This window comes from Oncorhynchus gorbuscha, linkage group LG03 (genome assembly GCF_021184085.1).
Source record: "Oncorhynchus gorbuscha isolate QuinsamMale2020 ecotype Even-year linkage group LG03, OgorEven_v1.0, whole genome shotgun sequence".
NCBI lineage: Eukaryota > Metazoa > Chordata > Actinopteri > Salmoniformes > Salmonidae > Oncorhynchus > Oncorhynchus gorbuscha.
Window position 1 is genome coordinate 14,025,999 of NC_060175.1, and position 16,443 is coordinate 14,042,441.

At 41.2% G+C, this 16,443-nt stretch overlaps 1 protein-coding gene across 2 annotated transcripts in view; it reads left to right on the forward strand.

Moving 5' to 3' along the window:
- LOC124026231 (cadherin-22-like) overlaps positions 1-16,443 on the forward strand; it is a 339,307-nt gene that overhangs the window by 54,918 nt on the left and 267,946 nt on the right. For both annotated transcript variants that reach the window (XM_046339344.1, XM_046339352.1), the window contains exon 2: positions 9,136-9,230. The gene's annotated coding sequence lies outside the window, so the exon portion shown is untranslated. The remainder of the gene's footprint in view (positions 1-9,135; positions 9,231-16,443) is intronic.

A 16,443-nucleotide genomic window follows, 5' to 3' on the forward strand; every position in this document is an offset into this window, starting at 1 on the left:
GCAGGGATACTGGAGTGATAGACGTAGATATGTGTAGGGGTAAGCATACTATATACAGGGTAAGTTCCAGGGTCAGTGCCAATACCAGATTTACAATGTGCAGGGATACTGGAGTGATAGACGTAGATATGTGTAGGGGTAAGCATACTATATACAGGGTCAGTTCCAGGGTCATTGCCAATACCAGATTTACAATGTACAGGGATACTGGAGTGATAGAGGTAGATATGTACAGGGGTAAGGTGACTAGGCAACAGGATATATGGTAAACTGAGTAGCAGCAGCATATACTGTATGATAATTGTGAGTGTGTGTGCAGAGTCAGTATAAATGTGTGTGCATCATAGGAGGTTGGTGGCACCTTAATTGGGGAGGATGGGCTTGTTGTAATGGCTGGGGCACAATAAGTGAAATGGTATCAAACACATGGTTTCCATGGTTTCCATGTGTTTTATGCCATTCCATTCGCTCCGTTCCAACCATTATGGTGAGCCGTTTGCTCTTCGGCAGCCTCCACTTGTGTGCGTGTGTGAGCAAATTAAGTGTATGTATGTGTGTGTGTGTGTGTGTGTGTGTGTGTGTGTGTGTGTGTGTGTGTGTGTGTGTGTGTGTGTGTGTGTGTGTGTGTGTGTGTGTGTGTGTGTGTGTGTGTGTGTGTGTGTGTGTGTGTGTGTGTGTGTGTGTGTGTGTGTGTGTGTTGGATTGTCAGTGTGTAGAGTCCTGTGAGTGCAAAAATAAACTCAGATAGTCAGTGTGGCCATTTTGTAAGATATTTAGCAGCCTTGTTGAATGGTGATAGAAGCTGTTCAGGAGCCTGTTGGTGTCAGACTTGTTGCTCCGGTAACGCTTGCTGTGCGGAAGCAGAGAGAACAGTCTATGGCTGGAGTCTTTAATGTTTTTCCGGTCCTTTCCGGTGTTTACTTTCACTTTTATTTTCACAAAATGTATCCACTATCATTTATTTTAACCGACCAATATCTTTTGAACATCAGAACGGAAGTTACTTACCTAAATTCCGGCTTCAACTTCGACTCATCTGCCCTGGGCTCTTTCTATAATTCCAACCCGGTTTGGCATTACAGGCAGGAGAGGGGGATCCTGGGTAAACTCAAAGAGACTGCTGGCCTTGTTAGAATGGTGTATTGCCAATTACTGCAAAATGAGAAAAAAAATAACTAACATCAAGGCGGTGGCCCGTTCCTGTAGGTTCATGCTCTACAACATCCGCAGAGTACGACCCTGCCTCACACAGGAAGCGGCGCAGGTCCTAATCCAGGCACTTGTCATCTCCCGTCTGGATTACTGCAACTCGCTGTTGGCTGGGCTCCCTGCCTGTGCCATTAAACCCCTACAACTCATCCAGAACGCCGCAGCCCGTCTAGTGTTCAACCTTCCCAAGTTCTCTCACGTCACCCCGCTCCTCCGCTCTCTCCACTGGCTTCCAGTTGAAGCTCGCATCCGCTACAAGACCATGGTGCTTGCCTACGGAGCTGTGAGGGGAACGGCACCTCAGTACCTCCAGGCTCTGATCAGGCCCTACACCCAAATAAGGGCACTGCGTTCATCCACCTCTGGCCTGCTCGCCTCCCTACCACTGAGGAAGTACAGTTCCCGCTCAGCCCAGTCAAAACTGTTCGCTGCTCTGGCTCCCCAATGGTGGAACAAACTCCCTCACGACGCCAGGACAGCGGAGTCAATCACCACCTTCCGGAGACACCTGAAACCCTACCTCTTTAAGGAATACCTAGGATAGGATAAAGTAATCCTTCTCACCCCCCCCCCTTAAAATATTTAGATGCACTATTGTAAAGTGGCTGTTCCACTGGATGTCATAAGGTGAATGCACCAATTTGTAAGTCGCTCTGGATAAGAGCGTCTGCTAAATGACTTAAATGTAAATGTAAAAATGTATGAGCTGATGCCTCACCGACGATGAACGATGGGAAAGGAAGCAGATGTCCAGAGTAAGAACAATAGAAGTTGTTTTCTCTTGGACAACAGTCAAACCAAAAGCCAGAACTTTTGTGATCTTAATTAAGAAAAATACAAAAAAATTGTAATACAATAGTTTACACATTTAAACGCACTTAATTAACAAACAAGTTAATTTCTGAACTTGATATTTCATACAAAATTGCTTTTTGTTCCTTTCCAGAGTGAGATGACTATCTGGACAGGATTACGTTTTTAGGCGACATCAACTGAATCACCAGGGACAGAGAGAAATAAGCATGAGATTGACTCTCTGTTAAAAGAAAGGCCTCTCTGTTAAAAGACTTCTCTGTAAAAGGCTCTTGTCCTCTCAAATTAATCTAAATGCACATTGAAATTAAGAAGATTCTTAAATGCTGAGATCTGGTGGAATAAATAGTGCAATTATGCATCTGTGATTTCTGAAGGATACTCTGCTGCATTACCATAACCATAAGGCAGCCTAAACCAACATTTGAACTGTTCTGATATGAATAGGTTTGTAAAGGCATGCCGCCTCTCCAGAAGCAATCTCCTCTTATCGTGACAGCAGCCAAACAGTACACAGTAAGGCAAATGTCCCCTCTTGATTCAAGGTTAATCAGGTGGATATAAATGAATGTGGCACCCAATTCCACACAGCGATTTACCTCTGTATGCCACCATGTCCATATCCGATTTGCACAGCTGTTTAACTTTTGTGATCAAATTCGGCATTCTCAAATTGTCACAAAAGCATGAAAGAAATGAGTGCTTGGTTGGTTTGTGGTTTCAATGGTATTTACAGGGATTAGGTTTCAGTTGCAAAATCATGTGGCCCTATTCATTGTTGAGCACCTTTTGTGATCGTGCAGTACAAACTGCTATTACCAAAGAAGAGCTCACAAAGACTTAGCCTACATTTGATTGTTCTCATTTGAAATTACAGGAGGAGATGTATGCTGCACTCTCTTCACCATCCAAGGTCCGGACCTTTTCTCTTTTGGTCATTGTTTGGGAAGTTGTGGGCAGCCAACTCAGAGAACTCAGTACAGAACATACTCTGGGACATGCATACACAGAACCTCTACACCATCATCACATTGCCATTTCCTGGTATTGATTTGTCCAACCCTTTCATATTCTGCTTGGCCAAGGGATTCAGGATGGTAAACACAACAACATGTCAGTTTTACCAGTTGAATACTAATTGTCTCTTCAATTAAAACATATCATTTTCAATGAACTTGTAGCATAAAGTATTTTAAGCTGAAAAGTGGTCATCAAAAAGTACAGTTCTACACAGGTCTACCTCCTGACCCCTTTCAGTTATCGAAACCAATCTAGTTAAATATTTCCATGGTCACATTCAATAGACGGTCAATGAATGTAACAAACTAATTAATATAAAAAATAAAGATATACCTGTAAGAAATAATACATAAAACACTTGAATGAGTGGGCATGTCCAGACTTTTGATTGGTACTGTATATATTTTTAGCTCTTTAAAAATGTTGATAATCTGGGCGACGTGGTTGACCTCTAACCTTCACAGAACCTTTGCCTCTTTGTTGTTTCACAACTTCATCGCCATTTTTTAGAAAAATGGGGGTTAGATAAATGTACGGCGGTCACGTTCCACCCCTGTCTCATCTCTTTTGGCCATTTTGACACATAATTGGACCCAAGTACATGTCAACAGTTCAATTAGACCAAATTGTGTTTTATGTTTTCAAATCTTGAGTTTGAAGTAATTGAGTAATTGTTCTGACGTAGCATGTCAGCATAATGTGCTGTTAGCCAAAAAAGCGAAATCAGTGGGGGCATGAGACAATTGCTCAACATTGTTGGAATGGAGGTTTATGCTGAGATTTATGTTTGTGCCTCTGTCATTCATTGTTGAGTAAAAAGCAGACTGAGGAAAATACATGCAATTGTAAAGCTTTCCTGTTTCAAAAGAAGTGGCATGAATTATTTTTCAAGAGTCTGTAACACTGTAGACCCTTAGCCTACTACTCCGCTATAGGCACGATAGCCTAGCCTACTGCTCTCTGCTATAGGCACGATAGCCTAGCCTACTGCTCTCTGCTATAGGCACGATAGCTTAGCCTACTGCTCCATGCTATACGCACGATAGCATAGCCTACTGCTCTGTGCTATAGGCACGATAGCCTAGCCTACTGCTCTGTGATATAGGCACAATAGCTACATCACTGACTGGAGGAGATTATGGCTGTAGATTATATTGTAGAACAGATATTAGAACAGGCAGTATTAGCAACTTTTTTTTATAAGATGTGTTGTGTACGTGGAGTGGCAGGTAGCCGAGTGGTTAGAGCATTGGGCCAGTAACTGAAAGGTTGCTAGATCGAATCCCCGAGCTGACAAGGTAAAACATCTGTTGTTCTTCCCCTGAACAAGGCAGTTAACCCATTGTTCCTAGGCCGTCATTGTAAATAATAATTTGTTCTTAACTGACTTGCCTAGTTAAATAAAGGTTGAATAAATAAATAAAAACGTGCAGACACACAACCACAAACAACTCCTGAATCAGATAGATTGATTTGTTTTGAGATGCTCCATCCTACGTCCTTCCCTTCATCCCTTAGCACGCTAATGTGAAGCATTATCCTCTCTGTACGAGATACTGTCATATTGTACTACCCATGTTTTATTTCTGTGTCCTTCTGCTGATGAGATCTCGGTGTACTATTTGAAAGGACAAGGGAATTTGTTTTCTTTCTCTTCCCAGCTCTGTGGTAAATAATGTTTTTTTTTTCATCTCATTTTTCCATTCATCTGTGTGTTGGGAGAATTTTATGAAAATAAAGAGATGTTTGAAGTTGGGAAGATTTAAATCTCTTGGCCTTTTACTTCAGTTTGCCGGTCTCTTTGATGTGCACAGTACCTACAGATGTAGGATCTTAATTTGAGCCAGTTTGCTACAGTCTTAGAAAAAAAGGGTTCTACCTCGAATCAAAAAGAGATCTCCTATGGGGACAGCTGAATAATGTTTTTTCGCTAAGAGTGTACAGCAGGTAAATAATCATGCAGCAACAGGAAATGTGAATTATTTTGTGGATTATAATTAATGGACATTTTTGTAGGGGTTGATACATTTCTCGAAAGGGAAAATCAAGTCTGAAATTTCAAAGTGGAAATGACAAACTTCAGAAGCCTTTTTAACCTCATATATAATTCAAGTTTTACATTTCCTGCATTTCCATTCCATTCCTGCATTTCCATTGCAGGAAAGTTCTCCTGCACAGGGTGTTCAAATTAAGATCCTACATCTGTACACTGCTGATTGAATTTGCAGGAACTTTTTCTCTTTTGGACCTTCAGTTCATAAAATAATATTGATATCACTGAATCCATTTCGTCTTTGGTTGGTGCCTACTCCTATCTGGCAATGCCTTCGGTGACCTCGGAAAGTGTTCTCACACAGTGTTATACTTTACATGCAAGAATGTTTGAATGAGATGTTTTTCTATACTGGCTTTTGAAGCGGTATTTACTGGAGATAGGGATGCGTTTGGTCTGAAAGCTTTGCTTAGACTCTTGTGAGGTGGTTCCCTGCTAGTCTCACTTCAAGCGTCTACTGTAGACCCGTTTTCAAACAGTTTTTTTTAAATAGCTCTCCAAATCTCAAACCGCCAATACGTCAAAGTAATGCGCTGTCAGAACTGTCATGTCTGTCTTTCATTAGAACATTTTCAGGTTGCATACCCATCCATATCTAACCTATTTCAATGTGGGAACAAAGCTTAAAGTTGTGCTGAAGAAGGTTCATTGTTTCGAACATTTCTTAAGGTCCCAGACTTCTTTTGATAAGGGGGGGGTTAAATCCACATAAATAGATTATCACTCACTCAGTCACTCACTCACTCAGTCAGTCACTCACTCAGTCACTCACTCAGTCACTCACTCACTCACTCACTCACTCACTCACTCACTCACTCACTCACTCACTCACTCACTCACTCACTCACTCACTCACTCACTCACTCACTCACTCACTCACTCACTCACTCACTCACTCACACATGCACAAGATGGACCTTGTGTTTGCACTTTAGCGAGCAAATACATTTCAGGTAACTAATAAACTCTTGCAAAATATGAATGACCATCTTGACTGTGTTATATGGCGAGTAGACTGTACAGAGTGGTGGGGCTTGGGTGATGCAATGAATCTGCATCAGCTATACTCTAAGAGCCCCTTCCGTCTCCTCCGTGCCAGCTAGGGGAGGATGGCCAAAAGCCTTTGTCAAGGCAGTGAGGAGTCAGGAGAGAGGAAAATATGGATAGAGTGAAGAAGAGAAGAACGGGAAGGTGTAGAGGGGAGGGGTACAGACTGAGTGTGGCTGAGGAAGCCCTAGGCCGTGGGATTGTGGTTAGGCTGTGTGCGTTTATCCAGCTCTGCAGCAGGCTTCTGAAACAGCACCTCAGGAAGACACATTAAAGCGGGTGGCTGCTGTTCCACCCTGATCTGTCTAATACCCCCAGATACACAGGGCTTTGCTAGGGACTCAGGAGGGGTGTGGGCCAGGATCATATCGTTTCGGTGCAGACAATCCTAGCCAGCAGCCATGTAGTTACTTCTGTGATTAACAGATTAGATGGGCCTCATGTGCCTGAGTCAGATGTCACCTAAAGCTGGTACTTGGGTAGACCTGGAAAAGGCTTCCATGTTTAGTTATAGCTTGAACTGGATGGTTGGTGATTGGTGGTAGGGTGCCTATCAACTGTTATTTTAGAGTTTGGCTTGGAATGGTGCCACTGACTGATAGAGAAGAGCGGCAGGTAGCCTAGCGGTTAAAAGCGTTGGGCCAGTAACCGAAAGGTTGCTGGTTTGAATCCTGAGCCAGCTAGGTGAAAAATCTGTCTGTACCTTTGAGCCAGGCACCTAACCCTAATTGCTCCTGTAAGTCACTCTGGATAAGAGCGTCTGCTAAATGACTAAAATGTTTATTTTTTTATTTTTTTAATGTGGGCTTTCTGTTTGTTAATTGTTAACTGTCATACGGAATACATGTCTCTACTGGTGGTACGACTCTAAACCATCGATGAGCCTCCAAATAACACACTTATGATTATATGGATGATGCAAAGTAAACGTCTGCTGGAAAAATGGATACGGGTTACGCTGATAACATGTAAATAAATAACATTGAAAAGATTGTCAGATACCTCTTGTCATTCAGTGCATCCTGTGCAGCCAACTTGTAAATACGGGTGGACTTTTCGGAGGTGCAGGTCCCTGGATTTGAGAGTGGTGGTACTGATCAGTGCTGATTTGAACATTCAGCATGAAGTTGAGTAGCTGGTCAGCGCATGCAAGATTTGATTCTTGTTTCCAAAAGTAGAGATAAACAATGCTAAGACACACTAAAGTTAGTTTCCTCTGCTTTTATTGTACAAAAATATAAGTGATTTTGATTTTGCAAGGGTATTTTTAGGTCAAAGAGGTAGAAAATAATATGTTGTGTCCATGTGTGTTCATTAAGGTCAACTCCAGGTGAAAGACAACATGATTGGTGTTCGTTATACTATTGTTCTAAGAGAATAAATCAGTATCCTACGTCTTAGGGTCCGTGTTTCAACACAATACCACCGTGCTACGTATTCGTTTGCGCCCTAATTGGCGCCACACCTCCAAGGCTACAGTGTGAAATCTTCCAATGCCTACACAAACAAAGAGACGGAGATAAATCAAAGTATAATTTATTTTTTCAAACTGTGTGAAGAGGATGTCATTCCACCTCAGGGTCTGTAGACGCCCCGTCATGTGGTGGATCTGTTTAAGCACAACTGGAGCGATGCAGGGAACTGTCAGAGGCCTGAGGAAACAATCTCTCCGTACACTGAAGTGTTTGATCAGGTGAGCTGTGTGCTTGAGCATCTCCTCAAGGGCTTATGTTAGTGCTCAACGACAGTTATCTTGTAGGTTTGTTTTTCACCAAAGTACACGAGGTCTCACTGTTTGACTGTGCATTATGTCCAAGTCAGAGACACCACTTCTGAAGTGTTGCTTTGTTATTTGATGCAATGTATACAAACACTGTGCTTTACAAGTGTAGGATCTTAATTTGACCAGTATTGTCGCAGCAAAATGTTAACATTTAGTCCATAATGTTGCTAGATCAGTGGTTAGGCTATTAGCTGGACAAAATTAAGCTTAATGAAAAGTGCAATACTGTTAATATAAGCGTGTGTTAGTGAATTTCTATAAATCATGAAGCTCATCTACAAAACTCTCAGCAACAAAAGAGTGATCAAATTTAAGATCCTAGGTACAGTATATGCTGTGCGAGCATATACTGTGAGCCTCAAGCATTGATTTACCATAGCTGTACCATGCGTTTCGATTTCTGATGCCAAACGAAAGGTACAAGTACGAGGGCCAACATTGTTCCTTTGTAATAAAATAAAATAGCCTTTTGAAATGATCTCTTTTTTTTTGTTGTTATATTATCACATTAACTTTTATTTACATATCAATTCTGGATCAAATGTGGGTTTCCAGGTAAACAGAGAAAATCACCCTCATTTTAATCAATGGTCAATCTTCTTTGACCAAGCCACCTATCTACTTGCTGAAGCACACCAAGCAGCACAACAGACAGGCTATTAGCAAGGGGCCAACTTCACACTCAACCCGTAATGACAGAGTTAATAACACGCGTCTTGGCCCACTGGCTGACTGCTGTGGGGTAGATGCAGGATGTATCTCTTCGTAAGTACGTTGTCAGGAACAAAGTTTGTGTAATTAGACGGGAGTTAAAATGTAATTAAAAGAGTTTAAATAGACATGGCACCGTCTCGGGGGGATCCTGTATCCTACCTTCGGGGGTGGGGAGGAAGGTAATTAAATAAATGTCTGTGGGTTATTGAATGTGCTCTCGCCCCGAACAAAGTGGTGCCTTCTTACCCCCCCGACCTGAGAGTAGAGGATGACAGTTAATGACTCTGTTTTATAAAACCACTTTAGCTCTTGCCTTCATTTCCTGACAGTGTGAGAGTAGCCTCACTTTTCATCCGCGAGGGAAATGGTCCCCCCATTTCTCTCCATTCCATTAGCAAATTACCTCCCCTCTCTGCCGTTAGATGTACGTCTTGGAAATTAATTCATCTTAACTTGGCAAACAATTAAGTAGACTCCTGTTCCTCCTTTGTTGCAGGTCTGTGGGGCAGATGGAAAGAGTGGAAGAAGGGGTGGAATATTGAGAAGGACCAGAATACCTGAAGAGTATATCATTCTAAAGAAACCAACCAGGTCAGGTGACTATGGAATGAGCACACATTTACGTAACTAATCCTTCATTTGGATTTGTACTTATAACCTGCTTATAAACCATTATCAAATACTTTATGGGTGGTTCGAGCCCTGAATGCTGATTGGCTGACAGCCGTGGTATATCAGACCGTATACCACGGGTATGACAAAACATTTTTTACCGCTCTTTTTACCTCTCTTATTACGTTGGTAACCAGTTTATAATAGCAATAAGCCACCTTGGGGGGTTGTGATATATGGCCAATATACAACGGCTAAGGGCTGTATCCAGGCACTCTGCATTGCGTTGTGCATTGCGTTGTGCCGTGGTATATTGGCCATATATCACACCTCCTCAGGCCTTTATTAACCATTAGCAAAGTGTTTATCCATGTTCCTGTATACCTTAACATACATGTACATATTACATCCCCCAAAAACGTGTTTTAAGTCAAATTTGGGGTTGATAATATAATAATCAGGAGATTCAAAAGAGTACCACAACCAAAAACAAGGTTTTCCAGCACATTCAACTTTAGTTTTATTGGTTTACTTTGCTTAAAGGAAACCACTGGCCATAGCCGCAGGAAGTAGGGTTGCTGAGGGTGCTGCAGCCCCCAACCCCCGTCTGAGAAAAATAATCCTCAGGCGTTAAGATTCAAACCTTCTCAACCAACAGTGTGCTGGAATACAAATGTTTATTATACATTTTCATCAACAGACCCCCAATTAACTACTATATAAGTATGCAATCAGTGTACATAGAAATGCAAAATATTATTTCAATTTCCCCAACAGGGTCTTTATCATAAGCACATTCTTTGAGAGATTGGAACGTTAAACCAGTATGTTTGGGATAAATAAATACATTTAGACACGTGAATTGAGTGTGGAAAATGCGCTCTACAAATTAAATTATTATTATGTGATAGATTATTAATCAATTATAAGGCACTCCATATTTACATACGAAAGGAAACGTCAGCACGCACAGACCTGATTACCATAATAAACCGGGAGTAGATTAAGAGAAAATCCTGCTCTTGTCGCTAAAGCAATTCTCCCAATTCTGTCTTCGTGTGTTCCCAATGCTCTGGATTAACATGCAACCAACATCTGCTGACTCACATGATTATGGACCTTATGGACCTCCCCAATTTAATATGTCTGTGTCAGTGTCTTTGCTATAAGAGGTAACGCCCAGATAAAGAACCCAAGCTCTCCAGATTACAGTGTGTGAATTTGTTTACAGCATCTGCCTTTTCAGTAATTTGATGTATAACATAATCAGATGGATCCGGGCGACGTGGCTGTTGTGTGTCGAGAAGGTCTTCTCGACCCCAAAATGTCTTCCAGACAGGGTATGGGGTACGAACTAGGTGTCACTATATGTGTTATGTGTTTACCAGCTTCATGTGCTTGTGTTGACACAACAGTGGATGTAATGTGTATGGCTTTCACACTCATCTCTGTCACTTGTTCAAGTAATACCCAAATCCCTTTTAACACCTCTCAATTGTTTCTGGAGAATGCTAATTTAAGGGCTATAATATAGTACATTTAAGTCCACAGGCTTTTACCAGATATATCCCTTCCGCATTGACATGTCAGGACTTAACATAAGCCCTACGTTTTATTCTCTCCTGTGTTTCTTTCCTTTACTGCCCCAGTAATACGATTTTCATGACAACTACTGGAGTTTGTCTTCATATCTAGTGTAAGGCTTTCTACCATGAGAGCATATTTTACAGTGCATTTTGTCTTATTGTTGTCCTGTGCTGTCACTGAGACACATTACCACAGTGAGGGAACAGCATCATCATAACGGTATAGTACTGAGACATTATCACAGTGAGGGAACAGCATCATCACAACGGTATAGTACTGAGACATTATCACAGTGAGGGAACAGCATCATCATAACGGTATAGTACTGAGACACATTATCATAGTGAGGGAACAGCATCATCATAACGGTATAGTACTGAGACATTATCACAGTGAGGGAACAGCATCATCACAACGGTATAGTACTGAGACACATTATCATAGTGAGGGAACAGCATCATCATAACGGTATAGTACTGAGACACATTATCACAGTGAGGGAACAGCATCATCATAACGGTATAGTACTGAGACATATTATCACAGTGAGGGAACAGCATCATCATAACGGTATATGACTGAGACATTATCACAGTGAGGGAACGGCATCATCATAACGGTATAGTACTGAGACATTATCACAGTGAGGGAAGAGCATCATCATAACGGTATAGTACTGAGACACATTATCACAGTGAGGGAACAGCATCATCATAACGGTATAGTACTGAGACATTATCACAGTGAGGGAACGGCATCATCATAACGGTATAGTACTGAGACATTATCACAGTGAGGGAACAGCATCATCATAATGGTATAGTACTGAGACACATTACCACAGTGAGGGAACAGCATCATCATAACGGTATAGTACTGAGACATTATCACAGTGAGGGAACGGCATCATCATAACGGTATAGTACTGAGACATTATCACAGTGAGGGAACGGCATCATCATAACGGTATAGTACTGAGACATTATCACAGTGAGGGAACGGCATCATCATAACGGTATAGTACTGAGACATTATCACAGTGAGGGAACGGCATCATCATAACGGTATAGTACTGAGACATTATCACAGTGAGGGAACAGCATCATCATAACGGTATAGTACTGCAGTTTGCTTCCCAGCCAAGGGGGATGTTGCATCATGTACAGAATGTTTTCCATCATGTGGAACTGTAGTTTAGAGGGCACTGAGGTACAGTACAGTATTCTTAGCGTATCATTGGTTTCAATCCATGACAAAGCATTACCCCTCATCTATCAGCCTTACTACAGTTGAGTGTAAGTGCTGCTGTGTGTATCTAATGCTCTGATTTCAAAACCAAAATAACACCAACTACAAGTGTTAACAGTTGAGGTAATGTTAGTGAACCAGGCTGTTTTTCCCCATGGACGAGTACAGTGATAGTACAGCGCTACTATTGTTAGATATCTTGTTGTGTATGTTTCCCATGTAGTTCAGTTGGTAGAGCATGGCCTTGCAATGCCAGGGTTGTGGGTTCAATTCACATGGGGGACTAGTATGAAACTGTATGCTTTCAATACAGTCAGTTGCTCTGCATAAGAGTGTCTGCTAAATAATGTCAATGTACGGTTGTTACAGTCCTTAACATTAAGACGGTATATGCTGTCATTGAGCTTACATTTCACCTCACATACACTTTGACCTTTTGAGAAGGTACTGTACTGTAAATCTCATCTCTGACGCAGAGACTTTTCAAGTACTCTAAATTCAACAATTCTCAAAGTTAAATTTAATACTTTCATTATGTACAGTTGTTACTTGAAATGGTTATATACCTTAATATAGTTTAAATTCTTTAAAGACTTTCCAAAATCAGTGCAGTAACTGTAAATGCAATAGTTTAATTTTGAATGTATGGGTCTGATGTTAATCCACAAGAATAGTTACTAAACCCAGGTGGTTATGATACTTAATCTGTCTGTGGGGGGTGGACAGATTTACAGGTTTAAGTGAACAGATGTAGGATCTTAATTTGAGCCGGTTAACTACAGCAGGAAAATAATCATGTAGAAACAGGAAGAATAATTATTATGTAGATTATAATTAGTGGGATTTATTTTGTAGGGGTTGATACATCTTTCATAAAGGCAAATCAAGTCTGACATTTTTAGTGGAAATTACAAGCTTTAGAAACCTTTTAAAATGTTGAATACACTACAAGTTTGCATTTCCTGCCATGCAGGAAAATTCTCAGTAACAAAAGAGTGATCAAATTAAGATCCTATATATGGTCGAGTTTTAGCATTGAACGCACGGTGCCAACATTACCTCAGATTACAAAGCAGTTTAGGGATGCGTCCTGAATGGTAGCCTATTTTCTCGAAAGTGCACTATGTTTGTCCATGGCCCATACACAATACAAAGCTTATTTTGACCCTGTGCCCAGAATATGAGAAAAGCACTGAAAGCAGTAAGAAGGAGATTTTACACTAGTTTATGTGATGAGAGTGAATGCAGAACTGGAAACAGCCTAGAGAAGCTCCAAATGCCATACATTGACAGGGGTGGAATGTTTTTTTTAAATGTGTTTTTAAAAATTGGGTGAAATGAAATAAAGAAGACCGGGCTTGTGTTTCACATGGAATATTACCCATTAATAGTCCACAGTTTAAGTTAAATGTTTTTCATTGAGCAACTTTGATCAGAGACATAAAATTGGATTGAATAGTAGAGCTGAATGATTGTACTGATAGTCTGTTTTAATATTGCAGTGTGCAGATAGTCAAAATGCACTGTATTGTCATAGAAAGACGAACATTTATTTATTTTATTTAACCTTTTATTTAACTAGGCCAGTCAGTTAAGGACAAATTGTTATTTACAATGACAGCCTATCAAAAGGCAAAGGCCTCCTGCCGGAACGGGTGCTGGGATTTAAAAAAATAAATATTGGACAAAAACACACATCACGACGGGAGAGACAACGCTACATAAAGAGAGACCTAAGACAACAACATAGCATGGCAGCAACACATGACAACACAGCATGGTAGCAGCACAATATGACAACAACACAGTAGCAGGACTAAACATGTTACAAACATGATTGGGCAAGAAGGTAGCGACAACAATAGACACGTAGGACAGTGGTTAACGGATTGGGCCAGTAACTGAAAGGTTGCTGGATCGAATCCCTGAGCTGACAATGTAAAAATCTGTTCTTCCACTGAGCAAGGCAGTTAACCCACTGTTCCCCGGGCGCTGAAGATGTGGATGTTGATTAAGGCAGCCCTCCGCACCTCTCTGATTCAGAGGGGTTGGGTTAAATGCGGAAGACACATTTCAGTTGAATGCATTCAGTTGTACAACTGACCGGGTATCCCCCTTTCCCAAATACAAGACTTGTCTGCAACAGACCACAATAGAAATACAATACAGTAATCACATTTTGTGTAGGACAAGCACTTGACTACTGTGGCTATGCTCACTATAAGCAGAGTGCCCCACCATATGAATCAGCAGTTGTTTACTCCAGTGTATAACAATGATACAGTTAATATAGGCATTTCAAGATATTTAATATAGAATGCCACTGCATCAATGGGCAGATATTTCCCTTGATAACATACAGTAATTAATGATGATAAATGATTCAATACAATAATCCTCAGGGCATGACCAGCTCTTCTGAGGCACACATTTAAGAAAACACTCAGCTTCTGATAATGATTTCAAATCTTCAAGGTAATGCTCGGGCTCCAACATGTTTAATATTAATAAACTGCAAAACTCTTTGCAAGTTCCAACCCTGTAAACCATCTCACGATATTCTCTTATACCATAGCGAAAACCAGAGGCGATTGGTAAGGGGTATAAAGTCTCTATTGATCGTGGTTGTGTGGTGCGATACATTTAATCAGTGCATGTTATCTGTGGCAGGTGGCTGGCAGATTGCGTGTTGAATGGAGGCTTGCTGCTGTCTTTATGGATTTTCTATCCATAAAGACGATACAGAGAAGTGTTTTGTTTTTGCATCTGTAGACACTGATGGTGTGCAGCACTAGCAGTGCTGTTCTCTTGGAGAAAGGCAAAGCTGTGTTATGTCGAGACTGTGGACCTCTCCCTCCAATATTCCGGCTTATTTCTCCATGGTACACAATATATAAATATATGCCATTTAGCAGACGCTTTTATCCAAAGCGACTTACAGTCATGTGTGCATACATTCTACGTATGGGTGGTCCCGGGAAGGTTAACCAAACCCACTCTACTTCTCTTATGGCAGTGCATTCAATCTAATACGATCCCTCAAGCCCCTTTCTCTTTACAACTGAGCTCCAGCGAGCTTTCATTCTCCCCCTTTCTTTCTCTTTGACTTCCGCTAGTCTCTTTCCGCAGAGAAAAAAACTAAACACGCACCGAAAAACACAAAACCCGAATGCAAATTCTGCCATGTGCCTCCTCTGCGTACCATGAGAGAACTTTGCCAAGGGGTTCTTTGAGGAAGCAAAGGGACTTTTAATGAACATGCCCTTTATTGATCTGTGGACAAAATAGCCGTTAATTATGTGAGAGCAAAGCATTTAATTGAGGGAGTGAACCGTTGTCCCTGCTCGCTAGGTTAATACGGCACTGAAGAATGAGGAGAATTTGATCGAGTTCAGTGCCGTTGGGGTGAAACCGGTGTACAAATGATCCTTCAACCAATGGGCTGGAGGTTCCTCCTCTCTCTTTTTTTAAAATTTAATTTAATTTTTTTTTTTACATTTGAGTCATTGAGCAGACGTTCTTATCCAGAGCGACTCAGAGTTAGTGCATTCATCTTAAAATAGCTAGGTTGGACAACCACATATCACAGCCACTTGTCCTCAACGTAGCTATCAGTAGAATCCAAGCTAGAAGGGGGGGGTGGGGTCAAATGCAAGTGCTGGTTAAGTGTTTTTGTATTTTGGTGTGGGGTGTGGGGGGGGAGGTGAGGAGGATTATTTTAGATACTGTTTCTTTCTCTCTTGAAAAGGAAATACCAAATGCTTGACTTCAGATTTTCAACTGCCTATATGTTTCCATTCATGGCATAACCTGTACATGTAGACTACAACTGACAGACACTGACTAACCAACTAACAAGGAGTGCGTCTAGCAGAGCCACTTTCACTTGTCGTTGGCAGTCATCAGCTTGTGACTCAGTGCTCTTCTCCTTGGGACTCACAAGCTGAATATATCACGCATGGTTTCTCTTTTGACATTTTGCCTTACCATAGAGGTCTCCAAACATGGCTGCCCAATTAAAGATAGACTCTAATTAGCAAATACAGTGACTGAAATGACTAGCAGGGGGTGGAGACTGAAATGACTTTAGAAAGGGGTGGAGACTTAAATTACTGTGATAATAATATATAATAATAATAAGCAGAGACTGAAATTACTTTAGAAAGAGGTGGGGCCTGAAATGACGTGGCACTGTCATCACCTTTCCAACAATTCAGTTTGTCAAATTTCTGCCCTGCTAGAGTTGCCTCGGTCAAATGTAAGTGATGCTATTGTGAAGTGGAAACACCTAGGAGCAACAACGGCTCAGCCGCAAAGTGGTAGGTCAAACAAGCTCACAGAACGGGACCCCAAGTTC